The 25,023-nt window shown below is 38.5% G+C and overlaps 1 long non-coding RNA gene across 2 annotated transcripts; it reads right to left on the minus strand.

Annotated features, from left to right (window-relative positions):
• Positions 1 to 9,187: 9,187 nt before the first annotated feature.
• On the minus strand, positions 9,188 to 24,364 carry LOC149321351 (uncharacterized). Of its 2 annotated transcripts, none has more exons than XR_016277842.1 (4): positions 24,217 to 24,364; positions 20,283 to 20,338; positions 11,213 to 11,285; positions 9,188 to 10,349 (listed from the first exon to the last, which is right to left on the minus strand). It is a non-coding gene; the product is annotated as an uncharacterized LOC149321351 (long non-coding RNA). The 2 variants fall into 2 exon arrangements; XR_016277837.1 differs by lacking the exon at positions 24,217 to 24,364 and adding an exon at positions 21,627 to 21,740.
• Between the last annotated feature and the right edge of the window lie 659 nt (positions 24,365 to 25,023).

The raw sequence follows: 25,023 nt of genomic DNA on the forward strand, positions 1-25,023 counted from the left end.
GTTGATGGAAGGTTTTAATTATCTTTTTATATTTGCTTTTGAGTTTGCCACACTTACTGTATCTGTACATTTTAATGGTTTGATCCTAGCAGCTACTGTTTGGATAAAAGCATGTTTATGATTTGGATAGCAACTGCAGTAAAAAGAAGCAAGAACAGTGGCACTGTACTGGCATTGTAAGGCATTCAGAGTTCTTGTGTTAACATAGAAGTATTTTCATCAGTACTGATGTGCTAGTAAAAGCTACAGTTTTCTTCAAAATGCAGCACCATCCTTGAACCTGGACACAGTTCATTTTGCACCCGAGGCTTTGAGTTTTGAAATCCACTGTAAGGAGCTCATATTTTCATTTAGTTCTTTGTTGTTCTTAACTGCCATCAGGTCAACTTCGACTTATGGTGATCCTATGAATGAGAACCCTCCAAGTCACCCTGTCATCAACAGCCCAGCTCAAGTCCCACTTGCTCAGGGCTGTGGCTTCCTTGCTTGAATCTATTCACCTGTAATATGGTCTTTATCTTTTCCTGCTGCTTTCTACCTCACCAAGCATTATTGTCTTTCCTAGTGATTTGTACCTTCTCATGATATGACAAAGGTACAACAATTTCAATTTAGTCATTGTCACTTCTAGAGAGAGTTCAGGCTTCATTTGTTTCAGGACCTTTTATTTGTCTCTAGCAGCCCATGGTGTTTGTAGAACTCTTTTACAGCACCACATTTCAAATGAGTTGGATTTTCTTCCTGTCAGCTTTTCTTACTGTCCAGCTTTCACAGCCATATATAAAAATTGGAAATACGATGACATAGACAACCTTAACTTTAGTATTCAGTGATATATCCTTACACCTTAGGATCTTACCTAGTTCCTCCACAGTTGTCTTTCCAAGTCCTAGTCTTCTTTCTCGACTGCATTCTGCATTTTTATTTGTGACTTAGCCAAGATATGGAAAATCTTTAACTCAATGTGTTGTCTACTTTAAAGTTATGTAAATCAACAGTAGTCATTATTTTTGTTTTCTTAATGCTCACTTGTAAACCTGCCTTTGCACTTCCTTTTTTGACTTTCTTCAGTAATTGTTCCAAGTCTTAGATCGTTCTGGAAGAGCAGTATATAAATAAAGTATTATTATTATTATTTGCTATTTTCAAGTAGTAGTATGCTGTCGTCTGTATATTCATAAATTGTTTCTTTCCCCAGTTGTCACACCTCCTTCTTCCAAGTCTAATCCTACTTTATGTATGATATGTTCAGCATACTAATTAAACAGATTGGGTAGAAAAAATTCAGGCATGCCTGACTCCCTTGCTAATTGGAAACCTTTCCATTTCTCCACATTCTGACAGTACCCTCTTGTCCTGAGTATGTGGCTACAAATACAAACTTTATTACAGCCATTTGGCCAGCACAGTATGTGGCTACTGCATAAGTATGATTAAATGTTGTGGCACACCTATTTCTTTAAGAGCAATCTATACATTTTCTTGATCTACACAATCAAAGGCTTTGTTATATAACCTATAAACCACAAGGTAATTTTCTTCTGAAATTTCTTTGGTGTGCTCCATTATCCTGTGCATGATTGCAATAGGCTAACATTATGCCCCTCGCTCAGGCACAATAGGCAATGTGAGTGTCCATTGCAGCCAGGAAGTTTAGCGCCACAATTGCCGCACTTCTTGAATGAGGAATTACATGCAATTACAGTGGAGTTTATCAAACCGCGGGAATTTCTCTTAAATTCGAATGAAAAGAAAGTGGGGCCAGAATGCATTCACTTAAAGTTGCTACTTTTGTGCAATTACGTGAATACGCATTGCATTCGAACTGGCTCCCCATTGCCCAAAAATAGCATGCCATTGCCCAAATATGCATGTAGTGGGTTATCACACAATAACGTTAAACCCATGATTGCGTTCAGATTGCCATTGGATTATACTTCCAATTTTCCTTGTCTGATAAACTCTTGAGAGAAAGAAAAGCTGTAAGCAAACTGAAACGGGAGTTGAGATGCTAGATGAATTGCTTTAACGACCCACTTCAAGAGGTGCTGTGTCAATTCTAGTAAACCAGTTTTGAGTCTGAATAGAAAACAAACAGTCTGTTGTTCTTTTTCGAATATCATGTTCGGTCAATATAGAAAGCAAGAGCACTTCATACATCCAACAAATGCAGAGCACACTCAAAATTGGTGGTTGGATTTTGCAGAAAGAATGTCTTGGTTTAAATGAAGACACCATATTTGGAAAGAGGAGAGGCTGAAATGGAGGATAACCTTGTCGTGATAGAAGCACAGGTAAGGTTGATCAATCTACAGGGCACACAGCTCACCAGTGATTGCTACCAGGAAGTCACTGTTCCAACTAAGTTTTGAAAGTTATTGAACAGATAGAATCCTTTCCCAAAAATTCTACTGATAAGCTCCCATGCAGGCCATGTAATTCTAAATACATAGACATAAGGCTAAAGAGGAGTAGAATTTCTTCACCATTAGGTCTAATTTATGAACCTCCTTGTCTCTTGGTGCTGAATGAGACTTTTTGAGAGACTGAGAAGTTTATTGCATGGGGCATAAACCGTTCCCCAGTGCGTTTTAACGGGGACGAGCGTGGGCGCGCATGGAGCGCGATGGACACCGGTTGGGGCCCAAAACGCGACTTTATCGCACGGAGGAACGCCGCCGCCGCGCATTCCGATTGCGTCCCAATTCTGTTCCAGAGGGCGCCATTTCTGGGGACTGTTTCAAAGCGTCCCCAGAAATGGCGCCCTCTGGAACAGAATTGGGACGCAATGGGAATGCGCGGCAGCGGCGGTGTTCCTCCGTGCGATAAAGTCGCGTTTTGGGCCCCAACCGGTGCCCATCGCGCTCCATGCGCGCCCACGCTCGTCCCCGTTAGAACGCGCTGGGGAATGGTTTATGCCCCATGCGATAAACTTCATAGACACCTCAGCTACCACCACGTTTGGCTTCAGGTGTTCCAGCCACTCCGATTCCAAATCCACAACCCTATAGAGATTAGCAATCTTTTTTTTTTTTTAAATTAAAGTACTGTACTAAAAAGAAAGACATAGACATAGGATGATTGGGCTTCTCCATGGCCCTTCCAGCCCCAGATCTCTCTCTCGGGACACTAGATTCATATAGCTGACCATCCTGTTCAGAGAAGCGTTCCCAGGCATTGCATAATTGTCGCTTGCTATTTGATGTTCATTTGATGCCTGTTTTATCGAACCATTTCCTGTATTGCTATGTACTTTATATGTATTAGCCTACTAGCCCCACCACCTTTCCCTTCTCTTTTTATGTCATGTCTTTTTAGATTGTAAGCCTGAGGGCAGGGAACCATCTAATTAAAAAGATTATATGTACAGCGCTGTGTAAATTTACAGCGCTTTATAAATAAAGGTTAATAATAATAATAGCTGGAAACCGTGATCTGGCTGTTTCACAGGAACGGCATGTTTTTTCATCTGCCCTTTTCGTCCTCTGGCAGCCACTATTCGGACATTTCCAAGGTCTTCCGACCACTTGATGTGGGCGGGTTCCACGAGCCTTGCTTGTTTCCCAGATCATTTTATGTGATGTCTCATACTCCGAATTTTCTTTGAAAAAATTCTTCAAAATCTGCTATGCTTTATTTAAAAAATTGAGGTTATGCAATAATGAATCATTCAATTTCCATGAATGTTTTTTTTTTTAGTTTCAAATTGTATTTGTATGGATAGTAAATTATGATCCGACACTAATTTTGGCAGAATGGTCATCTTTACATTTGGTAATAACGAACTGGAAGTCCAAAACATATCTATACGCAAAGTCGATTTATGTGATTCTAAAAAGAAAGTATGACCATTTGAGGAGGGAAAAATATTTCTCCAAACATCTACCAAATCAAATTCATTTGTCATTTCAAAAAAGGAAGTAGGAAGTTTACCTTGATTTTTCTTAATCATTTTCTTAGATGCTCTATCCATGGTTGGATCGACAACTCCATTGAAATCACCCATAATTATACAATGTTCTTACTCCAATTCCAAATCCACAACCCTATAGAGATTAGCAATCTCTCTCTTTTTTAAATTAAAGTACTGTACTAAAAAGAAAGACATAGCCATAGGATGATTTGGCTTCTCCGTGGCCCTTCCAGCCCCAGATCTCTCTCTCGGGACACTAGATTCATATAGCTGGAAACCATGATCTGACTGTTTCACAGGAACGGCACGTTTTTTCATCCGCCTTGTTCGTCCTCTGGCAGCCACTATTCGGACATTTCCAAGACCTTCGACCTCTTGACGTGGGCAAGTTCCACGAGCGTGTTTCAGGGGTTTGGACATTTCTAGGCTGCGAAGGTGGCATTCTAATTCTGCCACTTTTACATTTTCCATTTCATCAGCATGTCTTTGAGCTTCCCCGTCCTGGTCTAATTGGCGCTCCTTCAGCTGTTTTTTTAAACCTTCGTTTTATTTAGTTAGGTCAGAATTTTTAGTCTTTTTTGTCTTCCATTTTTCAACAAAGAGTTCTAGGTCTGGATCCATCCTTCCTCGGATACAGACCAATTCCCACCCCTTCAACGGCCTCGGCAGGTTGAAGTGAGGACAAATCAGAATTCAAGAGAGGGAGAGAGAGAGAGATTAGCAATCTTTTTAGAGGTTGACAGGATTGTCAATGGGGTCATCCAAGAACACCCTTGTGATCTTGAGGAGAAATGTCAAAAATTGAATGGGTGCCACAGTAGGGACCTCCATTTCAATCCGCTGATAAACTGTCTCGTCTCCATCAGCTCCACCTCTTGATATTTGACTTGTAAATCTAATATGTTTGCCATCCAGAGCATCTGTTCCAAGAATGCATGTCAGCAATCAGTAAAGATGACTCGTGCTCAAATAAATGAGAAGAGGCTGATCTACAGGGAAGCATGTCAGAAGATGTGGTGTTTAAACTGGTAGCTGATTAAGTCAGAGATGGAGAGTGACAAGGTGGCTTCTAAGTGGCACTGGTGGTGGAAGCTCCTGTGACACCTCTGGTGGTTGTTCCTGAGGTGCCTTCTGCTATGGTGAACACAAGGGACAGGGACTTACTATAGAATAAGTGATCTAGTGGGTGATGGTACTGTGTTTTTTTAATTTTTATTTATAAAACTTTTTATATACAAAACATAAAATAAAAAAGATTCTTAATACACTATTGTGTCTGAAAATATATTGAAGCTTAAAATCCATTACTTCCATAGTTACTTTAAATACAATCCCCAACTCTGTACCACACACATTTCTCTTTTTCCCCCTTTGCTTTTCTACCTGTTTCCTCAAAGTATATTACTCAAAATAAACAAACTCCATGAATAATTAAAAGACTGCATATTGTTTATCGTGTCTGCACCCTATTGTCGTCTCAACCTGCAATTTGCCATTATCTGATCCCACTCTTCCTCTATTATTGAAACATCTTTATTAGATAAACGGCCAGTGAGAATGTCCATCTCTCGGAATTCACTGATTTTTTTCCCACCAATAATCTAAATCTGGCATTACTTGACTTTTCCAGTGTTGCGCTAGTATGATTCTCGCAGCTGTCGCAGATGCTGAACATTAATTTTCTCGTAGGCTATGACAGCTAGGAGAGTTCTAATGGTTGTGTGTGTGACTACTCTGGCAAAAGTCTCATTGTAGTCTTCACCATATTTCTGACTGTAGCCTTTAGCCACAAGTCTTGCTTTGTATCTCTGAATCTCCCCTTCTGCATCTTGCTTTGTGGTAAAGACCCATCTACAGCCAATTGCCCTTTTTCCTTCTGGCAATTCTGACAAAGTCCATGTCTTGTTCTTATATAAAGATTGCATCTCCTCACTAGCGGCTTGCACCCACTTTTCAGAATCTGTCTTTGGCAGTCCCTTGATCTTTTTCCAGTCAGAGGGTTTTGGAATCCCTTCCTCTGTGGCATGATAAGAGAATCTGTCAGGTGGCACACCTCTATTGGAGCGTTCTGACCGTCTCACCTGGACTTGGATACCTGGCTCCGCTCCTTGTGTGTCTTCCGGTTCCTCATCATTAGGCTGGTCCACTGCAGGTGTAGCCCCTTCTGGATGCAAGACTCTTGGAGGACGAAAGGACTCCACATATTCTGGTTGCTGGTGGGAGTCTTCTTCCCCTGCAAATAAATCTGGATAGACATCTTGGTCTGGATTAGATTTAGGCTGTGGTCTTTCATCAACATAAACAGCACTTGTTAATTTGATTGTGCGTCCATTTGGATTGAGAATTCTGTAACCATTTCTAGCATAACCAACAAAAATTCCCTCACTTCTGCAGTCAAGTTTGCCTCTTTTCTGTCGGGGAATGTAGGTATATGCTTTGCTTCCAAAAACCTTTAGATGGTTCAGTTTAGGCTTAACTCCATGCCATAATTGAAATGGGGTCATATTTCTGGATTTAGTTGGAAGTCGGTTACACAAGTATGTGGCAGTCTTAATGGCTTCAGACCAATAGTGTTTAGGCATATAGGCCTCCAAAAGCATGGTGACTGCCACCTCCTTGAGAGTCCTGTTCATTCTCTCAGCCACCCCATTCTGTTCTGGGGAATAAATCTGTGTGGTCTGATGTTCAGTGCCATGTTCTTTTAAAAATTCATCAAATTCAGCATTGACAAATTCAGTTCCATTGTCTGTGCGCAGGCTCTTTGGTTTGTAGCCAAATTTATTAGAGACTCGATTAAAGTACTCTTTGAATTTTTGAAAAGCTTGACTCTTCTCTCTGAGAAGGTAAATGTATGTATACTTGCTGAAATCATCAATAATAGTCATAAAGTAAGAGTTTCCACCTGCAGATTTTTGACTTATTGGCCCACAAAGATCAGCATGTAGAAGATCCAGAGGCTTGGTGGATTGTCTCTCAGTAACTGGAGGGTGTTGAGCTCTAGTGGCCTTTGCTTTCAAGCATTCTACACACTTTTCATTATTGGAGCCTGCTTTGAACTTAAAGTCTATTGCAAGCTCTTGATTGGCCAGTCTCTTAATATTTTCCACACTTCTATGAGCAAATCTGCGATGCCATAAATTTGAACAGTCCTTGTGATTACACTGAGTCACACTGTTTACAGATGAATGCAAAATCTGCATTTGATAACAGCCACGAGATCCCAAATCTGCTCTAAAAATCAAATCTTTGTCACGAAAACCAAAGCTGGTTTGCTTTCTGAAAGTGACTCGGTTGCCTCTTGATGTTGTGGTTTGCACACTATAAAAGGAGGCTTCTAAATCTGGAACATAGTAGGCATCAGGGATTTGTAAAGTCCCTATCCTGTCAGGACCAAGTTTTGTTTGCAAAATAACAGTCCCTTTTCCCTGAGCAAAAACTTCTTGACCATTGGCAAGATAAATAGGAAAAGTCACATTTGTATCAAAATCCACAAACCATTCTTTGTTGTTGAAATAATGCAAGGTTGCTCCACTATCCACCAGAACAGCAGATTTATATTTATCTCCAGCAATCTGAAATAATTGTTCATGAATCAAACCAATAACTTGACTGGAAGATCCCTGTTTAGGTTTAAAAGCTGCTTTCTTAAAATTGCCTTTCTTCACATGCAGTTTGTGCTGCTCAGTTCCTGGCTTTATGTTGCTAAAATTGCACCCATTTGTTCTGGGAAAGAGGAAGCTTTGATATGCAGATCCTCATTAACAAGTTGAGCTAATTCTTTGTCTGTGGCTTTTGCATCATAGTTACCTTCCATCAAATTCTGTCTGTTTTGAAATTCAATAATTTGAGCAACAGCATCTTGCAAGGGAACAACTCCTTTAACTTGCAGAGCATTAATTATTGGAGAATAATATTTTGGAAGGCTAGCCAAAAATAGTCCAAGTTTTGCATGTTCTGGGAAAGATTCCCCAGGTGATGTTACTCCAGACAAAGCCATTGATATGCTGATTCAAAAATCGAGGATGAGACAACTTTGTGTTAACAAGTTTTATCATGAGAGCTGTTTGATTAGAAGTACTTGGAGAATCAAATACATTCTGCAGTTTATCCCATATTTCTTTTGCATTGGTCAAACCTTGAATATGGTAAACTATGCTGGGATCAACAGACCAGCAGATATAGGCAGCAGCTCTTTCTGTATTTTCATCAAATTGTTGTTGCTGTTTTCCTGCTTCTGTGGGTCTCTGCCATTCACTGCTTTAAACAAGCCCATTGTAGTCAAGTATATTTGCATTTTCCATAACCACGTTTTATAATTTGAGCCAGTTAATATTTCAGTGGTCATTGTGAGATTAGGATTAGCAGAAGCCATTTCTATTGTTTCAGTAGTAAAGACTTTGTTGCAGCCACAAAGAGAAGCATGTTTAAAAACAAAATGTATTCTGGCCCATAACCCAAAAATGTAGGGGAATTCAAGTTTCCTAAGGCTTCAGCCCGTGGTAAGGAAACAAAAACATCAAAAATATCAAAGCCAAGCCTGTGAGGGTCTAGCTTGTAAATCAGCAGAGCAGCAGAAACGTTTTTTTGTCTTAAGATGCTTTTCTAAGAACTGAGGCTGACACAAATAGCTTGTAGTTTAAAAAACAAAACTTTACTAATGGCTTAAATCTACATATACATGGAAGCTGCATCCTAACCTATCTAGCGAATAATTCAGGTAAAAGAAGAAGTTTGTATCTCACCATCTTTCTGAGGAAAGTTGAGAGAGCATGGTGATGGAGAGACCGAAGGGAAAGCAGGAGAGATCTATTGTGTGTGAGAACTTCCTAAGGAAGTTACTTAGATCACATGATCTGTTTACCAACTTACAAAGGTATTTATTGCCCCTGTAATTTAGCAGGACCAAATGGCATGCAAATAGAGATAGAAGACAGCAGAGATGCATGCAGAAAATCCTATCTATCTGAGAAGGGGGAGAGAGAAGGCAATGATTTTCCAACAATTAACAACGTTTTTTTCCCTTCTACTTGTAGTTCAATTGCAAGATAGTGGCCTGCGTCATCTTTGCATATCTCTGAAGTGTGAAATATATTATTTATATATATATTACAATACCACTCTTTGGTTTTGGATTTGCTGCGATAAAACATTGTCCAAGTTTAGGTTTTTTAAGGTAATTGATATCTTTTTGTTTTATTTTAATTTCTTGAAGACATGTTATATCCGATTTTTTCTTCGTCAGATAATGAATTAAATTTAGAATTCAGTCCCTTTACATTCCATAATCCAATCTTCATGAACATCTTGAATTTAATACATTATAATATTTATTTTAATTCCTTTAACTTACTCTTTGACTATCCGATCTTTCACCTTCTTCTTCTCCCCTTTCTGGTATGTCCAATTCACCTTCTCCTTTTTCTTTCCCTGTCAACTCTGGTGTAGATTTACCACTCGTCTCTCCTTCTCCATCTTCCCCTTTTTTCTTGGTCTCTCTTCTTGTTTGTTTCCTAAACTCTTCTTGTGGGCCTTTTTCTTCATTGCGCCAAAGTCTTCTCAAAAAATCTCTGGCTTTTTGTACTGTATTTATCTTGAATCTCTTTTTTCTGTACAGAACTGAAACCCCTTCGATTATTTCCCATGAATACAAAATGTTCCTTTTGAGCAATTCAATTGTTAAAAATTTGTAGTCCGGTCTTCTCCTTAATACTTCCAATGGGATATCTTTATAGATTTTTATGGTAGAATCTTCGAATGTTAGATACTCAATGTAACTTTTTTGAATAATTTGATCTTGCTATTTAGATTTGATAAAGGAAATAACAATATCGTGAAGAAGTTTTTCGTCTTTCACTATTGAGGAGTTAATATGGAATACACGATCAATTGCATGATCCATTTCATCGCCGGAAATTTCAATATAGTTTGCAAGCAACAGTCCCATTGTTTCATGTAATTCTTCCTTGAGTGTTTCCGAAACTCCTCTTAATTTCAGACACCGCTCTCGATAACGAATTTCCTGAAATAAAACCCTATCTTCATCTCTTTTTTGATTGTCCAATATTTCTCTATTTGTGTTCTCCAATTCTTCTGTTTTCGATTTTAACTTTCTCATGTCAGATTGCAAACTTTCTATGTCTTTTGTAATTTTGTCTAATTTTTTACCAAATATGTCAAGTTCTTTGTGCATGTCCTCCTTTGCTTCCTTTCTGGAGGTTTTGAGTTCCTGGTGCATTTCTGCACACATTTCTTCTTTAAACTTTTTGAATTCTTCCAGAAAAATCAGTTTGGGGTCTGGAGGTTTGTCTGTCAAACTTCTTCTTGGGGGCAGTGGATTGGCCTGAAGCGGTGTTTTTGATTGTGTTGCCATTTTCTTATCTCTCCTCTTGTCAAAAAGTAAAAAATTCCCAAGTTGTTTCACAGTTTTCTGTCAATGCTTTCAGAGACCATAAGTTAAAGAAAAGTATATAATATTCAATTCTCTCCAATAGAAAATTATAAACTTTTTACCAATAGCCAAGATTTACCAAAATTCCCTTCAACCTGCTAATTCACCAAATATATTAGTAAATACTGTTTCAATCTTCTCTAATTTTAATATTTAATTCTTACAAATTTTTCAAATTTTTTCTAAAATTCTGAATTTTCCCAAAATTTACCAAAATTTTTCAAAATTTATCAAAATCTCAATTCTTCACCAAAATTGATCTTTTGTACCCACACCAATTATAAAATACAAACTTATACAAATATCCAGTAAATTCTTACATTTCTCAATATTTCAAAAATTTCAAAAAATTCTCACAAATTTCCAAAATTTTAAAATTTCAGAGTTTAGTGGGGGGGGGTTGTATTTTTTGGTATTTTTTTGTTTTTGTTTTTCCTTCCCAAAAGAAGGAAAGAAAAGAAGAGAAGAAAGAAGCTGGAATGATCCTCTAAATTACCCTCTAATAATCACAGTCTATAGCAGTTATAGATGATATCACAATGACAAACACGTTCCCAGTAAACTCTCTCAAATCCAACCTAAGCCGAGTTTTTCAAGAAGAGTGTATAATATTCGAATCTCTCCCAAAAGAAATTATAATTTTTTTAGCAATGACCTAAATTCCTCCTCCTGTCCTCTTTCCGCCGCAACCTTTCTTGTGGCACTCAGGATCCAAACTCATAGAAATGAGGGAAAAACCAAATCAAGCTTCTTTGTCACCCCCCCCCTCCTCCTCCTCCCATCCTCCTTCCAATTCCTCCTTTTTCAATATCAAAATTTAAACATGTAGTAAAGAGAAAGAAAGAAAAAACCTTATTTTGTCGTTTCCTGCTTTGTCTCCGAATTGTTTACTTTAAATTCGTATGGCGGTCGCCATCTTCAGCACTTCAGGAAAAGAAGAGAAAATAAGAAAAAACAGTAAAAAGGTTTTCCAAGCAGCCGTTTCTAATCTTGTGAAAAATAAAAAGAAATCTTCTCTGTTTAATTCGCGATCAGGGTCCACTCCAGTCCTCCTTTTTCAGTTTAAAGTTCTTTGGAGCTTGTTCTGCCTCCCTCCTCCTCTCCTACCCCCAAGGAGGAAGAAGAGGGAAGGGAAGAACCGCTCCCAAAGTTCAGCAGAACTTTGTAGATCTCCTTCAGTCCAGAGCAAATGGGTTGGGAATTGTTTCAAACTGTTTTTTTTAAAAAAGGATAGCAAAAGAGGAAAAACTAATAGAGATCTAAAAAAGAGCAGCAGGCTGGGCTCAGTGCCAAAAGGCCACCATTAGCAGACCCAGTTGCTCTGCGATCCGATCCCCACGGCTGAGAGAACCATTTAGGTCTCTCCCTTCGGTGGATGCAGACCCCCTTTGAGCTCCATCCCCCGGTCTCTTCGCCGAGATCGGGGGAGCAAGGATGACTCCTTACATGCCCGCTAAGGCGGTCGCCCTGACAGAGCTCTGTACAAGATGTCCTTTCGTCCTGCTGTTGCTGCCAGAAGTCATGGTACTGTTGAATTATGAGTGTGTCCCTGAACCATATGGTGATACAGGCAATCACAGACATGACCGGTGTCCCCAAAATAGCAGCCATGGTACCTATCATAATATACATCCCTGGGACAGAGTGATGATATAAGGAGAGCATTAACTGGAATGCCTGACACTATCCTGACAATGATGACAGTCTTGAAAGTTGCCACAATACCACCTGTTGCTTCTAGAGCCATGCCTTGAGATAGATCTCTCTCAGTACTGTGGAGAAGGCAACCTAGAGGATAAGATATCAAAGTAGCAGACAATGTCCTGATGTGGCGGTTCAGAATCCGTACTGAAGTCCCAGAGATGTAGGTACTGCGTGAAACCCAGTTGGTAATGGAGTGGTTGCCATTATTGAGCAAAGGAAGCAGCATAGCTTGGATCAGTGCTTCTTAGGGTCTGATGTGGAAGATGGGCAATCTCCCCCTCCCAGTGTGCCAGGGAGTGCACTCATTGGCTACGTTTGTTTCTTTCCTGGGAATTTTCCAGGGACCAGCACCAGTCCAGGGACCACCATTTTGAGTAATACTGTCCTAGATGAAGAATGAAAATGAGAAATTCCTGCTTGTGAGGAAGGGGTTGGGGGAAGAATGAAAAGTCCAGAAGCTGCAGCTGGTGAGCTTTGAAACCACAGGCTTTTGGTGTAAAATGTTGTTTAATTTGATGTGTGTGTGTGTGTGTGTGTGTGTGTGTGTGATTTGTATTTGAGGGCCAGTGTGGTGTAGTGGTTTGAGTGTTGGACTGTGACTTTGGAGAGCAGGGCTCAAATCCCTGCTTGGCCATAGAAATCCACTGGGTGATCTTGCTCAAATCACAGTCAAGTCACTTAACCTCAGATGATAGCAATGGTAACCCCCTTCTGAAGAAACTTGTCAATAAAACCCTATGATAGGCTCACCTTGGGGTCACCATAAGTTGGAAAACGACTTGAAGGAAAACAACACACGTGCCACACACAATTTGTATATAGAATCATAGAGTTGGGAGAGATCAAGTGTGTATGCATTGTGTGAGAGTCAGCATGGCAAAGTGGTTTGATCGTTGAATTAGGACCCTGAAGACCAGGGTTCAAATCCCCGCTCAGCCATGGAAACCCTCTGGGTGACCTTGGCCAAATCACACACTCTCAGCCTATACAAAGAATAAATCAATGTCCTGTGAAATGTATGTAATAAAAGTGATAAATTGTATATTTCACCCTCATCTCTTTCACTCCTACACATGACTTTGCATGTGAATGTTTAAGGCCGATGGCTTTGTTTCAGTCTAATACTGCAATTAATCACATTATATAACCAGCCCACTGCTATTTTAATTAAGTTTTTAAAAATACATTTGAATGACATAAGGGGTCTCTTGAATGTGTGAGCATACCCATGAGGGAAGGAGGAGAATATAAAAGCACCATCTTCCTTTCTAGCACTGTGTTTTAGAAATGCAGCATATACAGTGCTTATGTAACATCATACAGTCATTACTGACTCACATGCTTACCTCACAATGGACCAAGCTAAAATTAGATTCTCATTCTTAAGAATTAGAACCTCTTCCCTTACCTTCAGTGGGTTTTAAATATAGCAGATTTGAGTCTGAGTTCCTTTACGTACTTTGAATCCATTTTATTTACCAACTTTTTGTTTCCATATTATTTCTTAGCTGCCAAAAGCATTCTAGCATTTTGTGACAAAGACTTTTAAGATGTTTGTGGCCCAATGAGTTAAATAGTTTATAATGCAACATTCCGATTAACTTTATCAGGTGAAAACATGAATAATCTCCTTCTACTATTTAACTACCATCTATTTAATCTTTGTTAAGCTTCTGTCCTTCAGATCAGCAGGGTAACTGAAAGTAACTTGTAAGATTCCAAAATGAAAGTTGCATCCATTAAGAGAGAAACCTTTGTTAATATTTGTTTTTAAAAACTCAGTTTTCAAGATTATTGAAAAAAAACGTAGCCTTTCTTTTTTGTATTTTCTCAAACCACTGCAAATTAACTGTATTGGAAGACGGACTATTGTTTTGGGATGGTTTACAGGGGGGTGGAGAGTGATTGAACATTTTATTATATTTGAGGTGATTTAGCTGAACATTTAATTGGTTGGCTTTGCCTTCTATGAAATTTAAATGAATCCTAGTACAGTAATTATTTCTAAATTTGCATACATAATTATAAATTAGCATGTGCAATGGTACTGTCTCCATGATTTTTTTATGTTCAGATTTCACAAGGAAATAGAAGGGAAATTTTAGAACTAGACATCAGGCAGATATAACCATAGTCTACTTCAGTAAGTGAAAGGGGTCATAATGGTATAGCCCCACCATCTATCATCATCCATTAGATCCATTAGACTTGCCTCCCCCCTTTATTGATACCGATACCAAAATTGATTGATACCATCCCCCCATCCTCTAGAGGAAGACTCATTTCTTGCGTTAATCTGCCCGAAATTTCAATGTATTCCTATTGGACAGTTTAAATTTTTTTGATGTTTAATCTCAGAGTGTAGTGGAACCTCCTTCCTTAGAGGTGTTTAAACAGAGGCTGGATGGCATCTGTCTGGGATGCTTTGATTGAGAGTTCCTGCATGGCAGAATGGGGTTGGACTGGATGGCCCTTGCAGTCTCTTCCAACTCTATGATTCTCTTTTTATGGGTTGATCACTGTTTTTATGATTGGGGGATTTGGGGTTTGGGGGGGTTTAAATTGTAATTTTTAATTGTTTGATGTTTTATTTATACTGTTGGAATCCGCTTTGATTCCTTAGTGAAAAAGAGGAATACAAAATAATAATAATAATAATAATAATAATAATAATAATGTTTACAACACCCTCTTTCTTGGCGCCTGCACATATACCACACATGTCTGGTAGAGGTTTATGGATGCTCATAGATCTCAGTGTGAGGCAGAATACTTGGGGCCATTACACACTACCTGATTTTAGCACTCTGGTTTCACTTTAAGTGTCATGGATACATCCTATGGAATCCTGGGATTTGAAGTTTAGGGAGGCATTCTCTGGCTGAGAATTCTTAAATCTCCTCCTAAACTGCAGGACAAAGCCTAGCAATTAAAGTGGAACCATAGCACTATAACCAGGCAGTATGAAAAGAATTCTGGAAGAGGATGACATGGGAACAGTGCTGAGTACAGGTCTTCACCCAGTATATAACACATTGGTTCAAAACTGAGAAGACCTCCTAAGTCATATTATATAGTACAGAAACACAGGTGCAGAATGAAAAAGACCCAAAACGGTCCTTTTCCAAGCTTGTTGTAGCCTTGCATATTAAATGGAGCCATGAATAATAGGTGGAACCTTGCACACAAATACCCCTGATAGAAGTTGGAGAGATGGCTGCAAATTGGACTACAATCCTTTGTCACTTTTCAAAAGTAAGTCCCACTGAACTGAATGAGGCTTACCTCTGAGTAGATTTATGTATAAGACTGAACTACCAGTTGCAGGGTTTCCCCCCCTCAGAAGTACCCATTCTGTTTTCCCTTGGCTAACTTTTAGCCCGTGATCTAGAGCATAAGACAGTCACAGGACCATGAGACTTACAGTGCTTTAGCTGAACAGCAGGAAATTTCCTTCATTATTCATCAGAGACAAAGTGTTTTCACACTTAATGCAGATATTCAACACACCTTCATGGTAATCTGTGATCATAGAATATCACAAGGTATTACACAGCTATTTTGCAAGCTAGAAAAAGAAAATAATGCTTAGAAATTATGCTGGTCAAATAATACTTTAAAAGACAGAGAGGGGAGACTAGTTCTAGCCCACACTGTTTTGTGCTTTATGTATTGAAAGGTTCTGAGGATTATCAGCTGATGTTTTTGTGTGCAGTGGAGTTAGAACAGCGTGATCAGAGGTCAGCTTCTAGTTGGATAAATGGATTTGCTGAACTTAACTGTGAAAAGATGTCTTATACCAAAAAAACAGGCTGCACAAGGATGGAAAATGCTTTTAAGAGTTGCAGCTTACTGGGAATAGGCTCATATAGCATTAAGTATATGTATGTTCTTCAGAGGCATTTATTTTCTTTAATACATGCTGCAGCACTTGTCCAAAGTAAGTCTCTCACTGTCTCCCTTTCTCCCCCATGCACCACACACAGAGAGACCCCTATCTACCTACCTCTCTGTACCATTGATAGGATAATCTAAAATAAACTTTCCTATGGAAAAGGGTGCAAAATTGTGATACACTTCAGTTACTGATTACATGCAAAATTGTGATACATTAACCTCTGATAATCACAGAAAGTCCCTGCACAAAGTTTAGGGACATTTCCCTCATGACATTCTAATTCTAACTATCATAAGACAAAAAGCCACTGTTTCATCATTGTGCATTGACAACATGATTCAAGTAAATACATTATGCCTATGCTTTTATGAAGTCCTGCAGATCTGTTAGTTCTAATCTACTGGATGCTCTACTGCACTGACTCTTCTCTCATGCAGGAGTAGAGTCAGAATTTCTCAGTCTAATAGTGGCATAATAAAGGCAGACAGATTTATGATGTATGGTTCCTGTAGCTTATTTTGGTTTTAGTTTTAGTCCAAAAACTGGCTGTTATTCATGGTCAGATGGGGCAGTGGAGACCGACGCAATGTTTTGGGAGTTTGAGGATGTACATTGGCTAAGATAAATGTTACAACTGCAGGGAGGGGTGCAGAACAAGGATCCTGAACAACCCACACGTCACATCATTTAATTCCTTTAAGTGACAACAGCATACTATTTCCATATTTATAGCCAGAAAAATGTTTTAGTGGTAATTTAAACAAAATTCTCAAAATACGCCTGACAAAACTGTGCCCACCTCAAACACTGTAGTGAATTTATTATTCTTATGTCCAGTATGTCATCCACCTCACAACACTATGGCTGGAATCCTGTTGGTGGTATTGTTGATGTTAACCACCCTTGAATCAATGTTGATTCATGGCGGCCCTGTGGAGAGATATCTCCAAGACACCCTGTCCTCTACTGCTCTGCTCAGTTGCTGCAAATTCATACCCATGATCTCTTTTATAGAGTCCACCAATCTAGCATTTTTTGCCTCCTCAATGCAAAATAAAGTTAGAGAGAACTATATCCTTAGGAGAGGATGTGTCTAACCTTCATGGCCATGCACCTCATGTATTGAGAGTCTTCTTAAGTTCATGGCCTAAAAATATACACCCCTCACTGACATTAAATATGAGTAATTAATGCTCCTGTTAGTGATACTTCAGGGTGAGTGACTGTAGTGCAAAGAATGTGCAAATCAAGAAAGCATGGTGACTCTGAAACAAGTAAAAAAAGTATTCAGTTGTTATCAAGAAATTGGGTCAAGAGATTGTGAGAGAAGAAAACGTAAGGGATTATTAATGAGTCTTCCTTAATTTACTTTGGTCAGCAATGATGAAAGCACTCACTCCAGATTCTAAGCTAAGTAGCATGTGTTCATCTCTAAAACTGTTAATCATTTAATTACGCCAAATGATAATGCTTTCCTCTCCTGCTTATTTAAAAATATCCTTTTCAGTGCACATATCTTACAGCCTGACCCATAAACCAGTAAAACGAATATTCTTTAAAATATGCACCTTCAGGTCACCTGTCAACTTATGAATTTCATATAGCTTTCCTACATAATGGGACCACGAGAAAGGCAACTCCTGGGAACACTGAAAAGCTGTCATGGTATCAAGCTGAGTTTGCAAGTCAGATGCACAAGCTACATTCCCAGAAAAAGAATAACATCATGAACCATTCACCTTGGCTAAGCAACAAAAATATAGTTCCTCTCCAAATATTCTGCATCATGGTAAATCATGCTCTTTGATTAAAGAAAACAAATCCCTTTTCCTGGCTCTCTACTCTTTATGTAACATTATACTTGATGAAAGCTACCTTCCCATTGCAAGGAAGCACACCCTACAAAAAGGCTATCCTTGGCTTTCTACCACTTAGGAAGTGGGAAAGGGACTTTTTTTTAAAAGTAGAGTACTTATATTTTAACTTTTTGAGAAATCAACTGTAGAGGTATATATTGTTGTCATTCAAATCTGGATATTGTAGGACAGAAATTTAAAGAGGATATTTACTTGACAAAATTTGCTCAGAGGGAGTTTACTTTTGCCTTTTCCTGAGGCTGAGAGTGTGACTTGCCCAAAGTCACCTAGTGGGTTTCCATGGCCAAGCAGGGATTTGAACCATGTTCTCCAGAGTCCTAGTCCAACATTCAAAACACTACAACACCTGGCTCTCCATGATAGGGTCACCATAAGTCAGATTCTACTGGAAAGCACACAACACCAACAATTTTTATTCAGACCTGGAGTAAAATAGTGTCACTGAAGACTAGTTTATGTAGCAAGTGTGCATAAGACCGCGTGCTTTGACTTTAGCCTAAAGCAGAATAGTTGCCCTTAATCTCAGCTGTGAAAATGAATACTTTGCCAAGATTTCTTTTTCTTTTTCAAGTTATATCTGTACTTAGAAATGAAAAGTTACTGGAAAAACTGACAAAAACAATTATCTGATTTCATCTGGGCAGGGAAAAAACCCAGAATCAAGCAAAAATATATGCAGGATGCTACTATAAGTGGAGGTTTCTCAGCCCCAAATTTAAAACTTTATTTTGAAGCTTGTGTATTTTTATGGTTAAAAGATTGGGTGAAAATAGAAAACAAGAGACTACTAAAGACTGAAACAGCAGCATTGAGATTTGGTATTCATGCATTTCTGTTCTACGAAAAATTAAATGCAAATAGAAATTTCTATAACCAACATGTCAGATATACACTTTATAAATTCTGGAAAAAATATTAAAAAAAGAATTTGTACTAAAATTCCTATTTGGACCTCTCCCCATGAGGCGTTATTTAGATCTGATCCATTTAGAAACGAAAAATGGATAAACTATAAAGATATATTACTTAAGACAGATGGGAAATATGAAATGAAACCATTGGAACAGTTAAGGACAGAAGGTTGGGACTGTACTTGGTTTCTCTATCATCAATTAAAAGCTAGATTTATAGCGGATACTAAACCATGTGGTATAACGGACAGAAAGACAGATTTAGAAGAAATAATCTGGTCACAGAAATCCGGATTTCTTTCAAGAATGTATAAAAAACTATTGGAATTTAACAACGAGGAAGATCTAATTAAAGATAACATAATAGCTTGGGTCCAAAACTGTGGGAAAGCCATAGAATTAACTCAACGCGAAAAATGCTGGAATATTAGATTAAAATATACAGTTAACCAAGATGTTAAGGAGAATTACTGCAAGATACTATAAAGATGGCATCCTTCTCCTGATGGACTAAATAAAATGTATGGAATGGGGACAGACTGCTGTTGGAAATGTGGAAAAGAGAAAGGCACCTTCTTTCACCTATGGTGATCTTGCAGTGAGGCCAAAAAGTTATTGGAAAAAATATATGTTAATATAAATGAAATATTGGGTACCAAAATAGAAAAGAAACCAGATAGAGTTATTTTCCATATGTTAACAGCAGCCAGGTTGACTTTTGCTAGATACTGGAAGATTAAGAGAGGCATTAAAATAGAGGAGTGGCAAATAAAACTTTTTGGTATGATGGAGATGGACATACTATTTCAACAAATAAATGACCAGAAAAAAGAAACTATAATGGAAAATTGGGGAAATACATTTAATTACTTAAAAGAAAAATGGGGAAATACAATAACTATAAGTGTTATAGAAAAACATTAAGAGAAAATAGTACAATTAAACATAAATCAAACTTTTTTTTACAACTTAAAATTAAATACGGAAAAGAAGATAAAGTTCAAAAGGGGGAAATATGCAATTTTCTTAAACTGCAATGTATTTAATTTCAAAGAAAAAAAGAAATTGGATATGAATTGATATAAAGAAGGTATAAGGAAGTGACAATGTGATGTGATGTATGCTTTAGTATAAATGGTTTAGATTGATGTGTATTGTTATTTTATGTTCATTTTTTGTCTTTATTTTATGTTTCTTTAGTTTTATAGGTACAGAAGATATGTAATTAAATGAGAACGTGAAATACTGAAAGAATAAGAATTTGTAAATTTTTAAAATTGAAATAAAATTATTTTTAAAAAATGTATTTATAATTATAAAAATTCTAATTGTAATTTGCTCAGTGAAAGTTTTTTTTTTTAAGTTTACCTATCTAGAAAGGTGACAAAGGTAAGAAATTGGTATGCATTGTGCCTAAGCACACTGTGTCACCTGAGCAACCTCCCTATTCCACTGGAGCAAACAAATATGACATCAGTTTGCAAGCCAGCAACTGAGTCTGTTTCTTGACATGGATATAAAGAATACTTACTAATATTTATGAAGTTATCATTTATGGAAAAAGGGTGTCTTGGCACTTGAGATAACCTGCCAAAGAAAGAGAGACCAGCCATTAGAGTTATTCGCACAGTGGGATTTAATTGGTACAACTACATTTACACAAAAATGCATGTGGTTCCTGTTCAGCTATTTTAAAAAAAATTGTACAAAAAGCACAAGAAGGAAAACAAGACATAGTTTTTCTGCACAGGAATCATGCTTATGAAAATTGTATAAAATGTATGCAATTTAATAAACACACGAATTCTTCTGTAGAAAATCTATGTGCAAAGCCTCTCCAGAGTTTTTACACAGGAATCTTACATTTTACATAAAATGCACATGTTTGTGCTCCAAAATTCATTTTCTGTGTAGAAAAACCATCCATTTTGAACAAATGAATTTTCTACAGTGAAGTCCCTTAGCACTTGAAAGTTGCTCGGATACCTCATATTCTTGTGGAACAGGGAGGGGGCGGGAATTGAGAAATTATTCATTTTAATATGTTGGAATGGAACAAGCAAAGATTTACATCTGTAGTGCTGAAACATCCTTATTGATAGTGGCTATGCCTTCATCTGCAGTTGTGACTTGACTTACCACTGCACAGCATCAAAAGCAATTGCCTACTGTTTTGTTAGCTTCAAGTCCTTTTGATCTTCACTTCTTTCTACTGATCTTTGATCAATTCAAGCTGGAAGAGGGGTCTGCAGTACTCTGTCTTGGATCATATTCAGAGAGTGAGATTAAGGACAAGTATCTTGTGCTGGTCCAGCAGGTCCTAGCATCTTATGTTGACAAGCCTCATTGACTTATCATTTGACATGCCATCTCCACCATTAGTTCAAAGAGATTGCTACTGTGAAGATCAGTCACTTCAGTCCTACACTTCTGAGAAATCTGTGAGATCCTTTTTGGAGCCTCCTGGAAAGATTCCATTCATAGTGTGGGTATAGATGTTTTCTTCTGTGGAGAAGGGTATCCTTCTCACCAACCATTAGGCAGGGCCCATGCAAATCTTAACCATAGTGCAACCTTAGTGGACAGCTAACCTCACCTAGCATTTTTGGCCCTGCCTGACCAAGCATTAGGACCTTCAGAGCTGTAGGCTACAGCTTCTGCTTTCTTTGAAATTAAAAGCAATCTTATCCTAGGTCTGGAATCCTAAAAGATGACAAGATGGGTTTGGAGGACAGCCCAGTGTTGGCTTTGAACATCTCAGAGGAAGTTTCAGAGCTGAGACAGCTACAAATGAGGGAGTGTTCCCTCAAAAGCAGTGGGAGATATGGGCTTGGGTGATTGGGATCTCAGTGTCAAGAGGTGATGATCCACTTACCACAACAGAGAATACCAGCCTATGTTCAACTGGGTTGTTTGGTATTCAGACAGCCATCTGTCGGGTATGCTTTGATTGAGATTTCCTGCATGGCAGGGGGTTGGACTGGATGGCTCTTGTGGTCTCTTCCAACTATGATTCTATGATTCTAGAGCAGAGTACTGTAGGATTCCACCCATCCATCCTCATCTCTATGGCCAATGCTCCACCTAGATTCTGCCAGTGGATTAGTAATATCACTACTCAAGCAGAGGACTCAACAGACATTGACTGAATTTATGCCTCACCTTTCTCCCAACATAGAACCCAAGACAGCTCACAATAGATTAAAACAACTAGAAAACAATGAGATACAAGAATTCCTCAGAATTAAATCTTGGACAGGAGGAGAAAGATGCAGCAGATTTCCCCACTCCCCCTTTTTACAACAGCTAATTTGCTATCTTGGTGAAATGTGAGAAAATGTCTTCCCCTCTTTTCTCTGCTGAGCAGGAAAATTCATCCTCTGAGGAGAAGACAACCCAGAAAGCACTGCAAACAAATCTGCTGCAATTCAGACTCCTCTGTCTCTTCGTTGATCACTGTCTGTTGCTCTGCCTCTATAATAGTGTACCTGATCCTTCAGCTTTCAAAACCTGGAGAAGAGCCCTCTAGAGAGAAAAAAAATGCATGGGATATCTGTTTCTTCTCAAAAGGAACAAACTGACTTAAGTGATATGGCAGTCACTTAACTTACTACCACTGTGAGTAGTTATGCCATCTCAGCCAGGGCATCCAAGTCCAATACATAACACTTCTTGAATTGCACAGCTTTAAGTATCAGATGATCTCTTTTAGACATGTCAGAACACTTCTAGCCTGGACTAGACCTTCTCTCACCCTAGTGATTCTTCCTCTAGAAATTAGTCCAATTAACCTTATTTATTCTGCCTTCTTCCAGGTGAATTGTACCTTCCCGTCTCCTTCTTTCCCTTTGAAATTCAAAATAGTCCACAATTCACTTTATAAGATTAGCTGACTTTTCATATATAGCTTCCTCATACTAATTCTGTCACAAAGTTGTTGGACTCTATTTTTTTTAATGGAACAAGGAAAAAGAGCTCAGATTCTATGGTGTGTGATGAGTTTTGTATTTTGATTAGTTGTCATCCAGTCTGATTTGTGTTGTGGAAATAATAGTTCCTCCATTGCAATTTGCTGCTGAAAAGAAAAGAAAGATATAGTGGACCTTTCAAAGAATTATTGACCTAAATTGCCCTTTAATGCACATGCTGTGCTGTCCACACCACCTACGTGTCTCCAGGAATACTGCTAAATAACCAGCACTAAATGTTTAGTCATTTCCTGCATCACGTTCACAAGGGGCACTTGACGCAATTAGCATATGTAACTGCATTGCAGTTCAAACAGTTGGTTTCCATATCAGCAGCTGTTTGGCTTAATCTCCTTTTGGGAAGGATGCCATAGGGAACATTGCAGAGAACCTCAGGTCAACATTCAGTTTACTTTCCTGAGAATTCTCTGCCTCAGTGATTCAGTACCCCTGGAAAAATCATACTTGGGTGGTTGTTTTTCCAAGTCTTAACTCTTCATTAAAGTTTCCCTTCAAGTATGCAAATCACTTACAACATAGAAGGATTTATATATGAAACGCTTATTACCTGCTTGGAATAAACGGGGCATAATTGTACCTGCTTGGATAAGGCGTGGCAGTATATGGCAGACTTCCTTCTTTTTACTTTTGTGTTTTAATGTCTCCATTGTCTGAATTCATAGGTGGCCTCATGCCCATGGCACCTTGTGGAGAAAATAATCTTGGATTGTTTAGCCATACCTAAACATTTCATAAAGTTGACCAGGCCAAAACTCACAGACAGTTCCCTAGCATGGTAGTTTTCAAAGTTGGTTGCTTCAAGGAATCACTTCCTCCATGACTCCCCTCCATGACCCCCCTTTGTTTTTGCTGGGGATGAAGTGCTGGTATCTTTAAGATGGACACATTTATCATAGCACAAGATTTCATGAGCTACAACCTATCTTTTATAAGATTCTGGGGCATGCCTTTGGATATTGTTATCATCAACTGAAAAGTGTACAAACAGAGATTTGCAACTTTGCAGGGGAGGGGGAGTCACTTGACGGGCAACTTGGAGCTGAGAGGTGACAGGAAAGGTTCACTTTTCCCATTTCCCTTCTGTTTCACACTCATTTACCTGTTATATATAGTTCAGACATAATAATCTCACAGGAATAATGTCCATAGCATTACATAGCAAAGCATAGCGTGCGTAGCATAGCCCACAGTACATTTTCTCCAAATACTGTAAAAGGCAGAGGTGGGGAAAATGCAGCCCATGTGTTGCATATGCTATTCAGGGTCATTTTTGCATTTGGGATTGGCTTTGTCTTCACTGGGCAGTTCAGGTTCATTAGATTTAAAAAGACCGGTTCACCATTAATACCATTGGATTTACCCATTAATTAGAACAATTTGTTCTAGATGAAAGCTTCTAGAAATAATTTGTTGATGTGGGTCAATACAGCTGGCTGTGTTTTGATGGCATGTTTTGGGGACTATCATGACAAGTACCTGCAGTTCAAAATTATTCACTACACTGTTGTTGGTAAGGCAGTTCAGTACATGTACTTGAATGTATCTCTGATGGTGTACACACAAGTCTCAGTTCACACCGGGTTTGCATTCTTGGGCTCACAATATAAATTGAGATTGATGTAAATGTTGGAACTAGTTCCACAGAGAATCACTGGAGACCAAGCAGATGTGTTCTGAAAGAAATGAAGTATTTTAAAAATTATTATTGTCATATTTATTTATATCCAACTTCCCACCTCAAAATTGGGACTCAAAGTGGTTCACAATTTGAAAGAATACAACTGAAAAGCATTAAAATAGAATTTAACTATTTGCAGTATTAAACCCAATCATTCAATAAAAGAATAAAATACAATTTAAAAGATTTTTAAAAGTTCTTAAAACAATTCAATTAAAACAATACAGCATGCCCTGGCCCATTGTTTTTAAAACATTCTGTTTTAAAAGCCTGTCTGAATAAAAGGGCTTTAGCCTGCTACCAGAAGAACAACAAGGAGGGGGCAATAAATTCTGGCCTTCCTGCACAGAGTGTTCCAGAGTTTGGGAGCAGCCACCAAGAAAGCCCTCCAACCATGCTTACGATGGTGGTGCGGCAGAGAGAAGGGCCTCTCCTAATGATCTGAGAGCTCAGGCCAGCTCATACAGGGAGGTGCAGTCTGCTAAATAGCCTCAATCTAAGCCATATAAGGCTTCATAGGTCATAACCAGCACTTTGAACTGTGCCTGGAAACAAACTAGCGGCCAGTGGAGCTGTTTCAATTGGGGCCAGTTAACAGTCTGGCT

This window comes from Sceloporus occidentalis, unplaced genomic scaffold, assembly GCF_023333645.1.
Source record: "Sceloporus occidentalis isolate IW3139 unplaced genomic scaffold, rSceOcc1.0.p SCAF_1, whole genome shotgun sequence".
In the NCBI taxonomy this organism is placed as follows: domain Eukaryota; kingdom Metazoa; phylum Chordata; class Lepidosauria; order Squamata; family Phrynosomatidae; genus Sceloporus; species Sceloporus occidentalis.